The following is a 15,800-nucleotide window of genomic DNA, read 5'->3' as shown; positions in this document are numbered from 1 at the left end:
CCCCATCATCTGATTAGTCGCTGGATTCCGAGGACTCTTCCGGCTGCCTCGGATCAGACACGTGAGCGCAGAAGCAAAATAACTTGTTTACTTCCTCCAGGTGCATTTCAACAGACCGTAGTGTCAGGACTCCCTTCCTTCCTCGGTGTCCCCCATATGGATGTCCCTAGCCAATTGGAGATGAAACGCTGTGGCCCCTTCCAGGGAAAAGGTCTCAAAATTTTGAGGCTCCTCGAAGGGCTATGTGGAGCTTTGTATCTGAAGAGATAATAATTGATCACCTCTGAAAAATCTTGGAAAGCAAAGTGCGTCTGTATCAGATTCTTACAGTCAGTCCTCAGTTTGACTTTGAAGGAGGTTTTTTGGTTGTCGTTCCTCCGTTGCTTCCATCACCCCACTCACGGGGTCCCTGGGTGCCTGTAGGTCACCGATGTGCTGAGAGGCAGGAAGTCCTGGTTAAGACGGGGGAGCTCAGCCCCTCTCTGTGTCTACTGTGCTCTTTAACATGGGAAAGTAATGGAAAGCCCCCTCACAGAGCTTGGGGGAGGATTAAATGCAATCCTGTTTGTTTAGAAGTTAATAGTGCGGCATCTGGTGAACATTCAGCTCATTTTAGCAATCGTCAATATTGTTATTTACCGCTATCCTCATTTTTTGAGAGATGTGAAGGAGCCCCGGATTTGAAGCTGCCAAGAACAAGACACCCAGGGGGAGCCAGGAGGCCAGTAATCCTCCAGCTGCCCAGAGCAGTCACATCACAGCCTCCTTCTGTCCAGAGCAGTCTCTTCATTCTTTCTCCTGAGGTTGACAGCTTGGTCTTGAGACTCGGAGCTAGGTGTCATCTGCTCTCTGCTTTAGTGAAGGGGGTGCGGTGGGGGGACAGTTAAAGCTTCTGTGTCCTCTCCGAGGCCCAGATCTGCCCTGTGGCTCTGGAAATCTCGTTATGATTTGGAGTCCTGCTAAAATTTAGCCTTTGACATTGCGTGTATCATTTCTCTGCTCCAGGCCTGTTTCTTCATCTGTGAAACAAAGAGGCTGGGCTAAACTGATCCCAAGTTTCTTCTTCCATAGTGTTCTGTGATTCTCTGAAGGTGCTTAAGAGCTGAGAATTCCTGAGTCAGCTAGCTAGGTTTTGTCCATCCGATATTTGCTCCAGAGACAGTGGACCACGTATGCAAGCAGGGTGAGCGCAGTCCCCAAACTGGAACGCCACTCCTTCCTCCGTGGGGAAAGGGCACTGCGTCTGTGCGAGGTGATCTGCTCAGTGGTGCCGACCCCCTTTCCTCTTTAAAGAACTTGAAGTCCTTGTTTGATCTGTGGCCATATCCAGGCACAGATGCCACACATCCTGCACGTTCTCCTGCCATCCCTGCATTGCTAGGTGCTGTGGATGTATGCAGCTGGCAGCCTTGCTGAGCCCTGGCATCTCCAGGCAGCATAGGGGTGGCGTGAACGGAGCCGTGTCTGAGGCTCGCTGCTGGGGTTTCACAGGTGCCTGACCCTGGGCAAGTTAGGAAACTCAGAGCCTCATTTCTTCACTTTTATATGTGGAAAATGCCATTTATTTAGGAGGTTTCAGCAAGGATTAAAGCACACGGGCGCTTCTGAAGTGCTTGGCGGAGGGCTTGCTGAGAGCAGGTCTTCATTTGATTGGTACAACTGTGGGGGGGGGCAAGGGTGGGGATAGCCTTCCACCCTGGTGTGGATGTGCTCGTCCTGGTGAGTGAGGAGACAGGCACGGTGGGACTGGCATGGAGCCACTCAGAGATAGGGCAGAGAAGGGTGGTAGGTGGAGACTGAGCTTCTAACATGACCAGGCCCCGCTGATGGTAGCTCTTGCCATCTTGGGAGTGTTGTGGGTGAAGCACGATGAAGGACTTCCTCCGCCAGTTCCATTGGGCTTTATCTCCTATGACCCGCAAGCAAACCCGTGTTTGAAAAACATTATTTTAGTCTGCCAGAATGCTCCCCAAGATGAGAGTCTGAACCAAACTTTGGAGCCCTTTACTTGATAAAACATTGCAACTCTAATTTTAATTTGTAAAAAAACATAATCTCAGGCATCTGTTTACTCTTGCGCTGGATTCCAATCTTAAGGCAAACAGCTGTACCACCCCACGATGATCTGTGATTTTTCCACCCAATGTATGACTACTGTTTTAGCCTTCACTCTGACACATTGAGTTAATGTTTCCTGTTGGGTGGGATAAGGGTATAAATGTCAGAATGTTGAAAAAATGAAATAGGAGATACACGTTTGTCCAGTGACCTTGTGTCCTTTGTGGCTCCTTGGGAGAGACGTTAAAATGTGTTGAAGTGCTGGCGTGTCCTGGCCTGGGGGGTGAGCCTGGCTGGCCTCATGCTTTGTGAGGTGATCCACTTGTGTGACTAACAACCCTGTCACTTTCATTGCCACTCTGAGTGGATGCTTCACATTTGAAGACATGAAGCCTAAGTTTGGATTTTTATCCAACCACTGTCCGTCTTCAGGGCATTTTATGAGAGCTTTGCTCTTGAATGAATGAGTGGGTTCACTGATTTCAGGTCCACCTCTGGGAAGAGGCAAGTTTCTTCCTTTGTGAAAGCTGCCCTAAAAGTTCTGGTCAATCCTAGCATTTGGATGGTCAGTTTCAAGCTAGAGAAGTGAAGTGGGTGGAAGTCAACCTTCTCCTTTCTTGGGGTGGAAGAGGGAGCTGGGTTTGAGAGGAGTGAAAAGGGCCCGTTAGAATCTTGCTTTACACGTTGCTGTGCATTTTTAGATCAGGCAGACGTACTGGGAAGATGGCTCTTCCATCGACTCAAAGCCGTGTTCATCCAGTTATCTGCAGCTCAGGTTTTGTAGAAGGCTTGTTTCCGCACTTGGCATCTTTGTGATCGATTAGAACATTCCAGTCTTGCAAGGATTGATACCAACTGAACAGCCTAGGAGTGAGCGGACTGAAACTTTGTTTGTAAATTAATGCTTTACAAGAGAGAAAGAGAAAGGGGTATATCAGAGTCCAGTTTCTTATAGCAGCTTCTCACCGCTCTTAACAAAATAGGTATTTATATATTTATCTGTGTCTCTTTCGTCCAGCCCTGTCTCCCCAGGGCCTCACACAGTGCCTGACTCTTAACGAGCACTCGATAAAAATACTTATCAAATGTCTTGGCTCCTGTAAAAGCGACCATCATTTACAGAAGAAGAAAGATGGTATCAGAAGATGTTTCTTCCAGAAGTTTAGCAGGAATATGTTTTTGGTTTAGCAAACTCTTATGCAGAATATAATCCTGAGGGGCTTCTCCTCTTACCAAATTAAGGAGAGAGGTTATTAGTTTCATGTGAAAAGCGGCTGGTAAAAACTCAGAAAAGGAAAATAGGAGTTGGCCAGCACTGAAGTGTGAATGTTGATATGCGGACAGAAATACCCGGGCTACCCCTTCTGATTCATTCACACATTATCACATGATGGCTTTGGCCTTGAGAAGGTTGGCTGAAATGCCTGGTAATCTCTCCGCTCCACCCGGCCCCATACGTCCTTGCTCCCTGGCAACTGCCACGTGCCCGGCTGGGCTGCAGAAGTGTGGGGCACTCTGCACTTGAGAATGATAACCTTGGGGAGCACCCCTGCTGGTCTCTTCATGGTGCTTCCAATCAGTGGGTAACTCGTATCTCAGTTCTTAGAGTATGTGTAGACAGCATCAGCCTTAGTTACCCTGAGTATACTCTGGTGTTGGATTTCTCGTTGGTAAAATGTTCATTATCGTAAATCAGTGGGTGTAGGGAGAATGTGTCATTCCTGCTTGCTGCCTAGACCTTTCCTATGGAGGGGAATTTTTGGCCTTATGAATCTCTGCGTTTCCAAAGTAGAAGCTGGAAGCCCGCTTTGCCAGCCTCCCTGAAGCTGGGGTGTAGTCGTGTAACCCAGCTCCACCAACCTGATAGACCCATGCCTGACCTGGAGCTAGTAATTCATTCCGGTGAGGGTGGCAGTAGATACATTCCATTCTCCAAGATAGCAAAGGTTGAAGGTTCTAGAGTGCCCAGTATTGTGTGAGCTGCGCCAGGTGTTTCCACTGGTGTTTCTGGAACAGTTCTTTGGGATGATTTGGGTCGCTTTCCTGGATGGGGTAGCCTCTGACCTGGTTCTCTGGTCCTTGTAGAGACTCTTCAGCTTACCATATCCTTTAGTGAATTCCTTTTCTGCTTAAACCAGCCAGAGTCAGTCAGTCTTATTTGCCACCGGGAATCCCGGCTGATAGTGTAGGTAATGCAAATTCTAGAACCCATGGGGTGTGAATTATCACCATAATCCCCTGGGGTTCCCTCAATGGGACCCTCTGCTGGTTCTCAGAGAGAGTTCACTTCCGTTCCTGGGGCCTGCAGGCCTCTAGGTCAGTCTGCCTTTGGACATACTTTCTCTGCACTTGAGATTTGACATTTCTTCCAGGAGAGGGGGCGAGGTGTGGGGTAGTGATTAGGTTCTTGGGTTACACAGTTGAGAGAATCTGAGTTAACATAAGAAATTCTTCCTCTGTCTTGTCAACTGCTGAAGTATGCATTTCAGTCCTTTACACAATCCCTTCAACACTGAAGTCTAGAAGACAGGATGAGCATCTTGCTAAAGGGTTTTGCTTCAGATCTTTCGAAAGTGCCCCATGGAATGAATTCAGATAGCATACTGTATCAAATTCATATTTGTTCTAGATTGGGATTTGGGATTTGTTTCATGGAATGAAATAATTCTTCTAAATGCTTTGTCTTCAAAGTTGTGTTATTGTTTTAATTTCACCATAGTCTTTAACATGGGCTGTGTTATGTGAGTTTTTATGGTTTGTGAAACAAAGGTGTTAATAAACAAGGAAGGAAATCCGGCTCACTATCCCAAGACTACTAAATTGCGTTCACTCAAATGTCATGTGGAGAATTTGCGTAATTAGCTAGATGTTCAGGTAATTTTTGACGGTTTCTTCAGAAACATGCAGATAATACAGGCACACTTTGTAAAACAATTTTTAAAAAAGTTTCTAGGTAATTGCTTTATTCTTTCCCTTTACTGTCTGCATGGAGACCCAGCAGAAGGAAACCAAAAAGGGCAAAGACAAACGCCTTTTAAACACTAGTAAATAAATTGAGACGAAACCCCTGATGTTCTAGAAAATTGTGCATGCCCGCTTGTACCCCCAGACTTGAGTGACAGATGAGCTGATAAAACTGGATGCCATCGGGTCTCCTCTGGATATCGGAAACGCAGTCTGATCTCGCTGTGCGCCACTGTGTGTATCATTTCAGGAAGATTTCCAAGACAAGGAAGGACCTGAGTCCATTCCTCCGTCTTAGCAGCCTAAGCACCTCAACAGGGTGGACGCGGCTCTGAATTTTCGCTCATGTTCTTTCTAAGTGATGCCACTTCTAAAGAAGCCTGGCAGTTACAGGAAGGGCACACAGAAGCCCTTCTAATTAGCTTGCTTACTGCCTGTGCCCACAGCCTAATTCGTTAAAAGAATTCCTTTTCAGATCCTGGTGAGTGGCTCCGCTATCCCCTGCAGCTCCTCTCTACCCACTGCCTTCTAAGGTCCTCTCACCTGTCATACCTTGTCTTGCTTCCATTTGGAATCCCTCCCCCTTTGAGATGGTCTAACTCCAACACATCCTTGAACTTCAGTTAGGCATTCCTTTTCTGGGAAGCCTTTTCTGCTCACCCCCAAACCTCCAAGCTGTGTTCTGTGTACATGTCATATGTTTCCGGATCACTCTGTACTTTCCCTGCCATAATAGTATAGATTGCATTGCTTCATAATTACTCCTTGATTTGTCTGTGTAACCCACAAGGTTAAACTTGGTGAAGACAGGAGCCATGGCTAATCTTTGCCTTCCTAGGGCACAAATGCTCTGCGATTGTTGTTAAATGAATCATTTAGTCGTGTAACCAAACCGTAATTAATAAGCATCTGTGATGAGCCTAGAACTCTGCTGTGAGCAATGGGTGATTTGAGAGACAACTAAGAAAGCTCTGCAACCTTGGACACTATACTTTCCCTGTCTGAACCTCAGTCTTCTTCCCTGTGAAATGGCATTAGAGCGACCCTTCCTCAGGAGATGGTGAGGATTGTTTGAATCAGTTGACCCAAAGCACTTGGTACTCAGTAAGCACTCAGTGAATGTTAATTGCTCTTTTTATTATCTGTCTTCAAGGGGTGAACTGGCTAACAGGAGTGAGGGTCTGTGTTTGTTAGGGTCCTCTAGGGGAAACAGAATCAACAAGGGATATCTATAAATATAAGATTTATAAAAGTGCCTGACACAACTGTGGGTATGCATGAGTCCAAATTCCTTAGGGCAGGCAGCAAACTGGCAACTCCAGTGAAGATGTTTGATGAACTCCTCAGGCAGTGAACTAGCACTTTGATGAAGGTGTTCAATGAACTCCTCAGGAAACAAACTGGCAACTTCGATGAACTCAGGAAACGCTTCGCTGGTCAGCCAAAGAAGTGAAGGTCCTCTGTCTGTCTCACTTAAAAGTCTTCAACTGATTGGATTAAATCCAGCTGACTGAATTCTCTCATTGTGGAAGACATGCCCTTCATTGATGTCATCAGTCACAGCTGCAATCAATTGACTGATGATTTAATAAACCAGCCTTCTGGTTTATTAACCAGCCACAAATGTCCTCGTAGCAATGGTTAGGCCAGTGCTTGCTTGACCAGACAGCCGGGTACCATCACCTGGCCAAGTTGACACATGAACCTAACCATCACGGTGTCCAACAATGAAAGAATAGGAGATCAAAAGTAATTTCATTCATTCATTCATTCATTCACTCACTCATTCGTTCATTCATGTTGAAATTCTGATGGAAGGCAGGGAAAGGAAAGACCATTGTGGCAGGAGAGAGCAGGGTAGAGAAGTTGAGATGAACTCTCTTGGGTATTTTTTTATGCAAAGACTCAAGTAGGACCTTGAGTATGCCAAGGACTGTTCTCAGTGTTTTGCATATGCTTGTATTCTCCATCTTAATCCACTTTACATACATTTACATACACATTCTTCATAAGAAGTGTCTGAAGCACTGCTGTTATCCCCATTGTACTGATGAGGAGACAGGCACAGAGAGGTTAAGTAACCTGCCCAAGATCACACAGCCAGGAGCTGGTGGAGCCAGCATCAGTACTCAGGCAGGTGGGCTCCAGAGACTGCACCTGGTCACTTGGCACAGTTGCCCCTCTGAGCCCATGCACTGTGTGAGAGGACACAGCGAGAGGACTGGATGACAGAGAAAACCTTTTAAGGGTTTACAGTCCAGGTGAGCAGCCACAATCTCATTGGGAAGTAAATTAAATTTGGATACAGAGGAGAGGACTGTAGCCAGGGTGGGTTCCCCGAAGTGGACTGTGAGGTGGAGATTCACAAGCAGGACATTTATTAAGGAGTGCTTTCCCACATCCTACCCAGGAAAGGGAGGAAAAGGAGCAGGAAGGGGCTGAGGGAGGTGGACTGCAGGGTGGGCGGGTCGTCTGGGACAGGGGAACAGCATGCGGTGACCCAGAGGGTAAAGAGCGCCGTGCTCAGGGCACAGGTGGAGCCGGGTTAGACTTTGCGTTAGACTTGACTCGATGCTGATGGAAACGGAAAGGTTGAAAATTAACCTGCCCCTCCCACTGGATGACTCCAAACGGGAGCGCGTGAGGAGGGTATGTATGTACCAAAAGTCCACGTAAGGCTATGTTTCACACCCCACCCTATTCTGCAGAACTCACAGTAATGCAATTAAGGACATGAAAACCCTAGCTCAACTAGCTGAGATAGCTAGGAACTTAATTTCTCAAAATAAGGTTTAGTTTGCTGTTGAAGAATGATGGAAAATAACCTCCATATGTTTCTGATGATAATATTCACTCAAATATTGATACATGAAAACAGTTTTTCTGATTTGTTAAATTGCCACATTAGCAGCATGTGCTGTTGCTTTGATTTGCACCTGATATGGTAGGGGCTAATTATATGACAGGGTGACCCATGTGGCAGGGCAGTTTGAGTCATAGCAACACAATATTTATCTGGACGGCAGACAGTCAAGCTGCTAATTCAAGATGCAATCTTTTCCAGAGAGCCGGCCAATGCAGTAAAAAACAACTTTCCCCATTCCTCACCCAGATACTCTCGAGTTCTAGGAAATGCAACTATAAGTTATTTTCTTGTCAGCTACCAATTTAGAAATTACTGATGACCTTTTTTTTAATGAGTATTTTCTTATTAAGCAGCCTCAATAAAAAAGGATAATCAATGACAAACATCAAACCACAGAATCTCAGGTTTTGTTTTCATTTGTAGATTTTTAAACCCAGGGTCTCAGACTTTATATTTCATTTGTAGATAGCATATGATTATAAAAGGAATGTGTATATGGGGAAATTTTTGAAAATATTTAAAACACACAAAAGAAAATAAAAATCAGAGAGATAATCATATTAATATCGGGGTATGTATTTCCATACAAATGGTTTTGTAAAATGAATTACAAAATAGATAAATCAATTTTTTAAAAAAAGAATATGTTATTGTGAAAGTCACATGACATAGAAGTAACCATTTTAGAGTGAACAGTTTAGTGGCATTTAAGATGTTAATAATGTTATGAATTAACACCTCTGTCTAGTTCCAAAACGTTTCCATCACTTCTGAGTAAACCCCTCATGGTAAGGCAGTTTCTCCCCATCCACCCCTCCCCCGTCTTTGGCATCCACCAGTTTGTGCTCTTTCTGTATGGATTTATCTATTTTGGACATTTCACAGCAGTGAGATCACACACTATGTGCCCTTTTGTGTCTGGCTTCTCTCACTTTGCATGTTTGGGGGTTCATCCATGTTGTAGCAGTATCAGTACTTCTTTCCTTCTTATGGCTGAATAATATTCCATTGTATGGATAGACCACATTTTGTTCATCCATTCATCCACTGATGGACATATGGGCTGTTTCCATCACATATGCACATATATCACTGTGCCGGTTTGGATGTATTATGTCCCCCAAAATGCTATGTTCTTTAGTGCAATCTTGTGGGGGCAGACATATTAGTGTTGCTTGGGTTGGAATCCTTTGAGTGTTTCCATGGAGATGTGACTCAATCAACTGTGGGTGAAATGTTTGATTGAATTATTTCCATGGAGATCTGGACCCTGCCCATCCAGGATGGGTCTTAATCACTCGAGTCCTATAACAGAGCTCACAAACAGAAGGACTTCAGAGCAGCTGAGAGTGACATTTTGGAGAGAGCTGAGAGACACATTTTGGAGATGGCCATTGAAAGCACGCTTGCTGATGCTTTGGAGAAGCTAAGAGAGGACAACACACCCAAAGAGCAACATTTTGAAGAATGCAGAGGAGCTGAGAGAAGAGCTGGAACACAACCTGGGATCAGCAGATGCCAGCTACATGCCTTCCGAGCTAACAGAGGTTTTTTGGACACCATTGGCCTTAGTTTGTGAAGGTATACTAGTGTTGATACCTTAATTTGGACATTTTCATGGCCTTCAGACTAAATTTGTAACCCCCCCAAAACCCTTTTATAAAAGCCAATCCATTTCTGGTATTTTGCATGATGACAGCATTAGCAAACCGGAACAATCACATACTTGTTTAAGAACACAGTCTTTTATAATGTGTGTGTATAACACCGGGGTCAGCAAACTATGGCTTGCGTTTGTTCATTTACAGATTGTCTAGGGCTCCTTCACACCACAGCAGTAGGTGAGTAGTTGTGACAGAGGCTATATGACCCACAAAGCAGAAAATATTTACTACCTTGCCCCCTTTTCACAAAAGTTTTCCAACTCCTGTTCTAGTATTTCGAATATCTCATGCCCTCAGACGTTCTTCAGAAGTGTGTCTTTAAGGCCTGCATGCTGTTCAGTTCAGTGGAGGAAGTAATAATTGATTTCACCTTTTCCCTTATTCCATACTCTCAGCCTGTAAACCCTCTGGGCTCTGTCTCCGGAATATGTCCTGGGTTCCCCCACTCCCTGCCCCCTCTCCTCTCGCCTCAGCCAGCCTCACCCCTAACTCGTGTCTCAGAAGAGGCACAACTCCAGCCAGAGTCCCATTTTCCTACTATAATGACTTCCCTTTCTGCTCAGAGGGTGACACAAGGGTGACACAAGGCACAAGCTCTTGGCTACCTTGACTATATAAGCTTCCAGGAATGTATATTTAAAGAGTCAGAATTTTCTTTTCACATTCATTATAATCACCGTTTCTGTTTGCTAAAGCTGCTAAAATGCAGATACTATAGAATGGGCTGGCTTTTACAATGGGGATTTTTTAGCTTACAAGCTTACAGTTCTGAGGCCATGAAAATGTCCACATCGAGGAACCATCAGGACGATATCTTCTTCCTGATGACCGGCTCCTGGCCATCCAGGACTTCTCTGTCACATGGCAGGGCACACGGTTGTGTCTGCTGGTCTCTCCCTTCTCCTCTGGGTTTCCTTATGTTCAGCTTTTGGCTTCAGTGGCTTCTTCTCTGTTTCTGTGGCTTCCTCTCTCAGCTTCTGTGTGTTTCTCCCTGTTTTTCACCCTCTTATAAAGGACTCCTGTAAGAAGATGAAGACCCACCTGGAACACATCTTAACTGAAATACCCTCATCAAAAGGTCCCACCCATGATAGGTTTACACCCACAGGAATGGATTAGCTTTAAGAATGATCTTCTGGGGTCCATAAAACTTCAAATCATCACGATCACTAATTGTCAGTTTAGTTACATACTCATACATAAAATCACATCTGATTTACATAATATATTTAGAAATGCTGCTTTTCCTACCACTGTGTTTTATTGAAACTGAGACCACTTTTTTCACCCTCTAAAACATTTTCAGGAACAAATTATCTTCACTCCTAAGTTGATTGTGATAGAGCACTTCTGAAACGTGGAGTCTCTGGAGTAGAGGATATTAGGTGTTGGCAAGAATGTGGAGAAACAGGAACCCTCGTACATTGCTGGTGGGTTTGTAAAATGGTACAGCCGTGGGGAACAGTGTTGCGGCTTCTTAGCGAGTTAAGCGTAGAATTACCATACGACTCAGCAATCCCACTTCTAGATAGTGTACCCAAAATAAATGAAAGCAGGGACTTGGACAGATACTTGTGCACCAAAAGTTCATCGTGGCGTTATTCACAATAACCAAAAGATGGACGCAACCCCATTGTCTATCAGTGGATGAATAGATGAATAAAAGATGATATATCCATATAATGGAATATTATTCAGCCATGAAAAGGAAGGAAATTCTGATACATGCTACAATGTGAATCAATCTTGAAGACATCATGTTGAGTAAAATAACCCAGACACAGAAGGACAAATATTATATGATTTCATTTATATGAAATTCCTAGAACAAGCAAATTCAGAAGACAGAAACTAGATTACTGGTTACCAAGGGGCTGATGGAGGGAGGTGGGGCATGGGGAGTTTTTGAATTTCTGTTTAGGGTAATAAAAAAGTTTGGGTAATGGATGGTGGTGATGGTAACACACTATTGTGAATGTAATTAAATCACTGAATTGTACACATGAGAGTGGCTACAATGGGAAATTCTATGTTGTTTGTATGTTACTACAATAATAATTTTTAAAAAGAAAAAAATTAGTCACTTTAAATTGTAACACACTGTAAACCACTATTTGATCATATTCAGGGTATCTGATCTCCATCATAAAATTGCTTACTGTATTCCATTTTAAAGTAATTTTTGAAAGGCTTATTTACAATGGCACTGAGCCTCTTCAATTGTGAGTTCAAAGCCATACAAATAATTAGGAAATATGTGGTAAACTTATTTTTCTCTCATTATTACTATTATTATTACCAGTTCTATCAGGTAACCTCTATGACATCTAGAAGCTTCCCCAACTAGCAATGATTGAGCCATTTTAGCCATTCTCCCTTCTCTGGTACTTTTCTGTTCAAAATAAAGAAATTGAACCTAAAGCTCTGGTATGGGGCAGATATTATAAGATCACAAACATGTGGCCACATTTTCTTTTTGAGGGATAGTTTTGGGTGAAACAAAACAAAGAAGAAAAACTTCCTTATGTTCAGACATATATGGTGATGCCCCGGTTCCCCACAACCCTACAAAACCGCACCGGGGGGCCCAGTCTGCTTGGTTGAGGGCTCTGGTCTGGAGCGGGTGTCCTGGGCTCCACTCTGGGTTCCAGTCCCAGCGCCACCGTTTACCAGCTGTGGTTACTTAGGGGCTTTGTCCCCGTATGAAACTGGGCCTTGTCTCAGATTGGGTTCCCCAGGAAGCAGATTCCAAGTGGGAGGGTAGCAGGCAGGAAGTACCATAGGAAGTGCTGTTGGGATGAAGCCTGGAAGAGAGGGGGAGGAAGTGGTTTTGGACAGAAGGAGAGGTTGAGCCATGACAAAGTCCCAACCGAGCCCTCAGCCGAGCCCGCGGGGCGCTCTGGAGCTGACGTGGCCTTTCAGAGTTGTCCCAGGTTGGGATGAGGGACCCTGGGCTCATCAGTTACCAGTTTGGCCCTAGGAGGAAGGGTGACATGGGGAGAGGCAAAACAGCCCCCCAAAGAGGCTGGCAGCTGTGGGCTGTCCTCTGGCAGCATCTCCTGCAACTGGACGAATAAATCCTTCATTCCCGAAGGGGACCTGTGCAGAGTCCACTATGGGCGATAATAGTGGTTCCTTTATCATACAGTTGACATTGACAATTAAATGGGTCAATAAATGAAAACGTCAGAACTGTCTGATTCACAGTAACCGACCTGTGTGCGTTAAATTAAAATTACCTCTTGGACCTGACTTGTCTCTTATCACTGTCTTCCTAGCCTCACTCCTGCCTTACTAGATTGCAGCCAGGGGCCCTCTGTTTCTGGAATATGCCAAGTTCACTCTAGCCCCAGGGCCTTTATAGTTATTTCTGGAAAGTCTCTTCCTGGTCCGTGTTTTCTCGTGTAATCCATGGGATTGAGTCTTGAGACTTGGGTCTCTGAGCCTCCTTCCAGCCTAGCACTTCCCAATAACTGAGAGCTAGACTCACAGCTTCTTATATGACCTGGGATCTGGCACAAAATATGCCTCGGTAAAGATGGGGCAAATGAACAAGTCAGGCTGGCGATTCTCTTGTCTGCTCTATGGCAGGTCCATAGTCAAGAGCCACTGATTTTGATATTCTCAGAAACAGAAAATATTTTTCTATAGCCTTTTCTTGATCCATTTATTGCCCACAGGGATGGCACTAAGGTGTGGGGATTTTCTCTAGGAGCCCAGTGTTCTGTTAGTCCTTGTCCCCTGACTTTGCCTAAACTGCTGAAGATGTTACTCACACTTGGGAGGAGGGCACCATCTTGCCCATTTAAGCCTGTTTTTCAGGCTGGCTTCCCCAAGAGGACCCTTGCTTTCACCTTTAGGACTTGCAATTCTGCATTGTTCTGAATTACCTAGGAAAAGTGTTTCTCACTGTGGTTAAAGGGACTCCTTGTATATCTCTGCTCTGTAGCCAGCTGCTCTTTTATGGGCTGTACAAAATGTATGTCAACATAATATCCTTACTCACACACCCATCCATAGATGGTGTGGAAACAAATGTTGTTTCCTGGGCTCTCTGATGGCTTCTGACACAAGAGTGTTCCTTTCTCTTCATTTATATTTAGGACTGAGGTGATTTGTAAATTTTAACAGCTGTGATGATCACAGACTCTGGCTTAGGAGGCGTCTTAAACTGGTCATTGCCCTCTACTGTTTTCAGTACAGCTTGTGATTTCATCATCTTATTAAAAAATATAAAGTCAAGTTTGATATAAAAATTCACGTGGGGTATAAATAAGCAGACAGGGAGCAGCGTCAGGCAGTGTGGATCCACTGTGAAGATTTATGATGAGCTGTGTGTATGGCGTTGCCATGGTTTGATGCTAAAACTAGGTGTGCATAAAGAAGCCAAGTTTCATTTCTATTTTTAAACTTTGGACTTCCTCTAATCCTCAAAATAGGAAAGAAACATGAAAGGTAAGGGCTAACGGCACATGTAGAAAGGAAATCTGAACTTGGCCTAAATAGTGGAAATTTCTTCAAAGGGAGGACAAAATTGCAGGTTGTCGTGGCTTTGGTGAGAACACATTGGACACGGTCCACACGTGCACAGGCTCACCTCTGCGTCGCTACCCAGGATCTCTGGCACGTCAAGAAGGAACGCTTGCATGGCCCCATTGAGTGTGTGTGTTCACGGAGGTGGGCACATGTGTGGAACACAGGCGTTAGTCACCCTCCTTGGTTGAACTCTGTGTTCAGTTCGGGGTTGCCTCTTGGTGTGTGCCGATGCCGGGGGCAAAGGAAGTGAGAACTCCTTTGGGGGTTGAGGGGAACTGAGTACCCCGTGATTCACACAGCCCAGCTGGAGAGTGTGGGGCACAGTGCTCTTTCCTGGGCATGTTGAGTGGAGCAGTGTTTTGAGGATAGATAGGACCCCTGAGCCAGGGGTCGCATAAGGGGTTGGAAGGGGAGTCATTGGAGATGGCAGGGCAGGCAAAGACAAGTTTGGTGCTGGAACAATTTGAGCACCAAAATAATGTGGCATTGAATTACAGTTCAAAGTATAAAGTAAATACTCAAGTCTATACTGATAAAACTAAATGATTGAATAAATAAGTAAATGGGGGAGAGGACATCTTCCTTACTGAAGAATTCCAAATAGTAAATGTCTGTACTCCCCTCTTCGGGAGGTAGAGCTTTGTCCCTGTCCCCATGCTAACTCCTCTGAATATAATTTGGACTTAGTGACTTGCTTTCAGAAAATAAAGTATGGAAAGGGGAGAAAAAGTAACTTTACAGTGGGGAAACCTGGCAAATGATCAAGTTCATCACGTGGACATCATATACCCCTGATATGATGTCAGGGTCATAACAAACAAGGAAAGACTGAGAAATTGTCATAGACCAAGGAGACTAAGGAGATTAAGTACAGTGTACTTCCTTGATCCTGGAAAAGAAAAAGGACAGTAGGAAAAAAACAGGGAAATCCAAAGGAATCTGGAGTTAACAGTGATGACCATTGTTGGATTTTAGTTTTGATAAATTTTACCATTGTGCAGATGTTAACAGTGGGGATACTGGGCAAGGACTGTACTGCAACTCTCTGTATTATCTTTGCTCCTTTTCTGTGAATCTGAAATTATTCAAAAAATAAAAGTTTATTAAAAAACAAAAGCCACCAGTTTGCCTGTGCTCATAGGAGAGGGGTACCGGATGCAGGAAACACCTCATAAGGAATTACCTTGGAGGCCCAAAATCAGAGATTGACACTGTCAGGGTCTCGCTGGGCCCGGGTTCTTTTCCAAGACTCTTCAGGATTCAAGTTTTGGGTTTGTTTTACTCTGTTTTTAAAGCTCATTACGTTAGGAGACATTGGAGTAGTTTTACTTATACCCTGATAGAAACCACCTTTCTGAGAGGGCTGGTTTACCATCAGACAGGATGTATCAGTCAGGGTTATACAGAGGGTCAGAACCAATAGGATACATACATATCTGTATTAAGAGGTTTATTTTAAGGAATTGGCTCACACAATTATGGGGGCAGGCAAGTTTGAAATCAGAAGTGCAGGCCTGCAGCCTGGAAATTCAGGCAAGAGCTGATGTGTGGACTTGAGGCACAATTTCTTCTTCTCTGACGAGACAGCATCGAGGGCAGTCTCCTCTATTTAAAGTCAACCGATTGTAAATGCTACTCACATCTACAAAATAGCTTCACAGCAACATCTAGACTAGTGTTTGACCAAACAACTGGACGCCACGGACACATAA

At 44.5% G+C, this 15,800-nt stretch overlaps 1 protein-coding gene across 1 annotated transcript in view; it reads left to right on the top strand.

The window, feature by feature from the left end:
• Positions 1 to 15,800, top strand: part of RETREG1 (reticulophagy regulator 1) — a 174,435-nt gene that overhangs the window by 99,116 nt on the left and 59,519 nt on the right. The gene's annotated exons all lie outside the window — the stretch shown is intronic.

Source organism: Choloepus didactylus, chromosome 11 (genome assembly GCF_015220235.1).
Source record: "Choloepus didactylus isolate mChoDid1 chromosome 11, mChoDid1.pri, whole genome shotgun sequence".
Lineage (NCBI taxonomy): Eukaryota > Metazoa > Chordata > Mammalia > Pilosa > Megalonychidae > Choloepus > Choloepus didactylus.
This window is presented reverse-complemented; position numbering and strand designations above follow the sequence as displayed.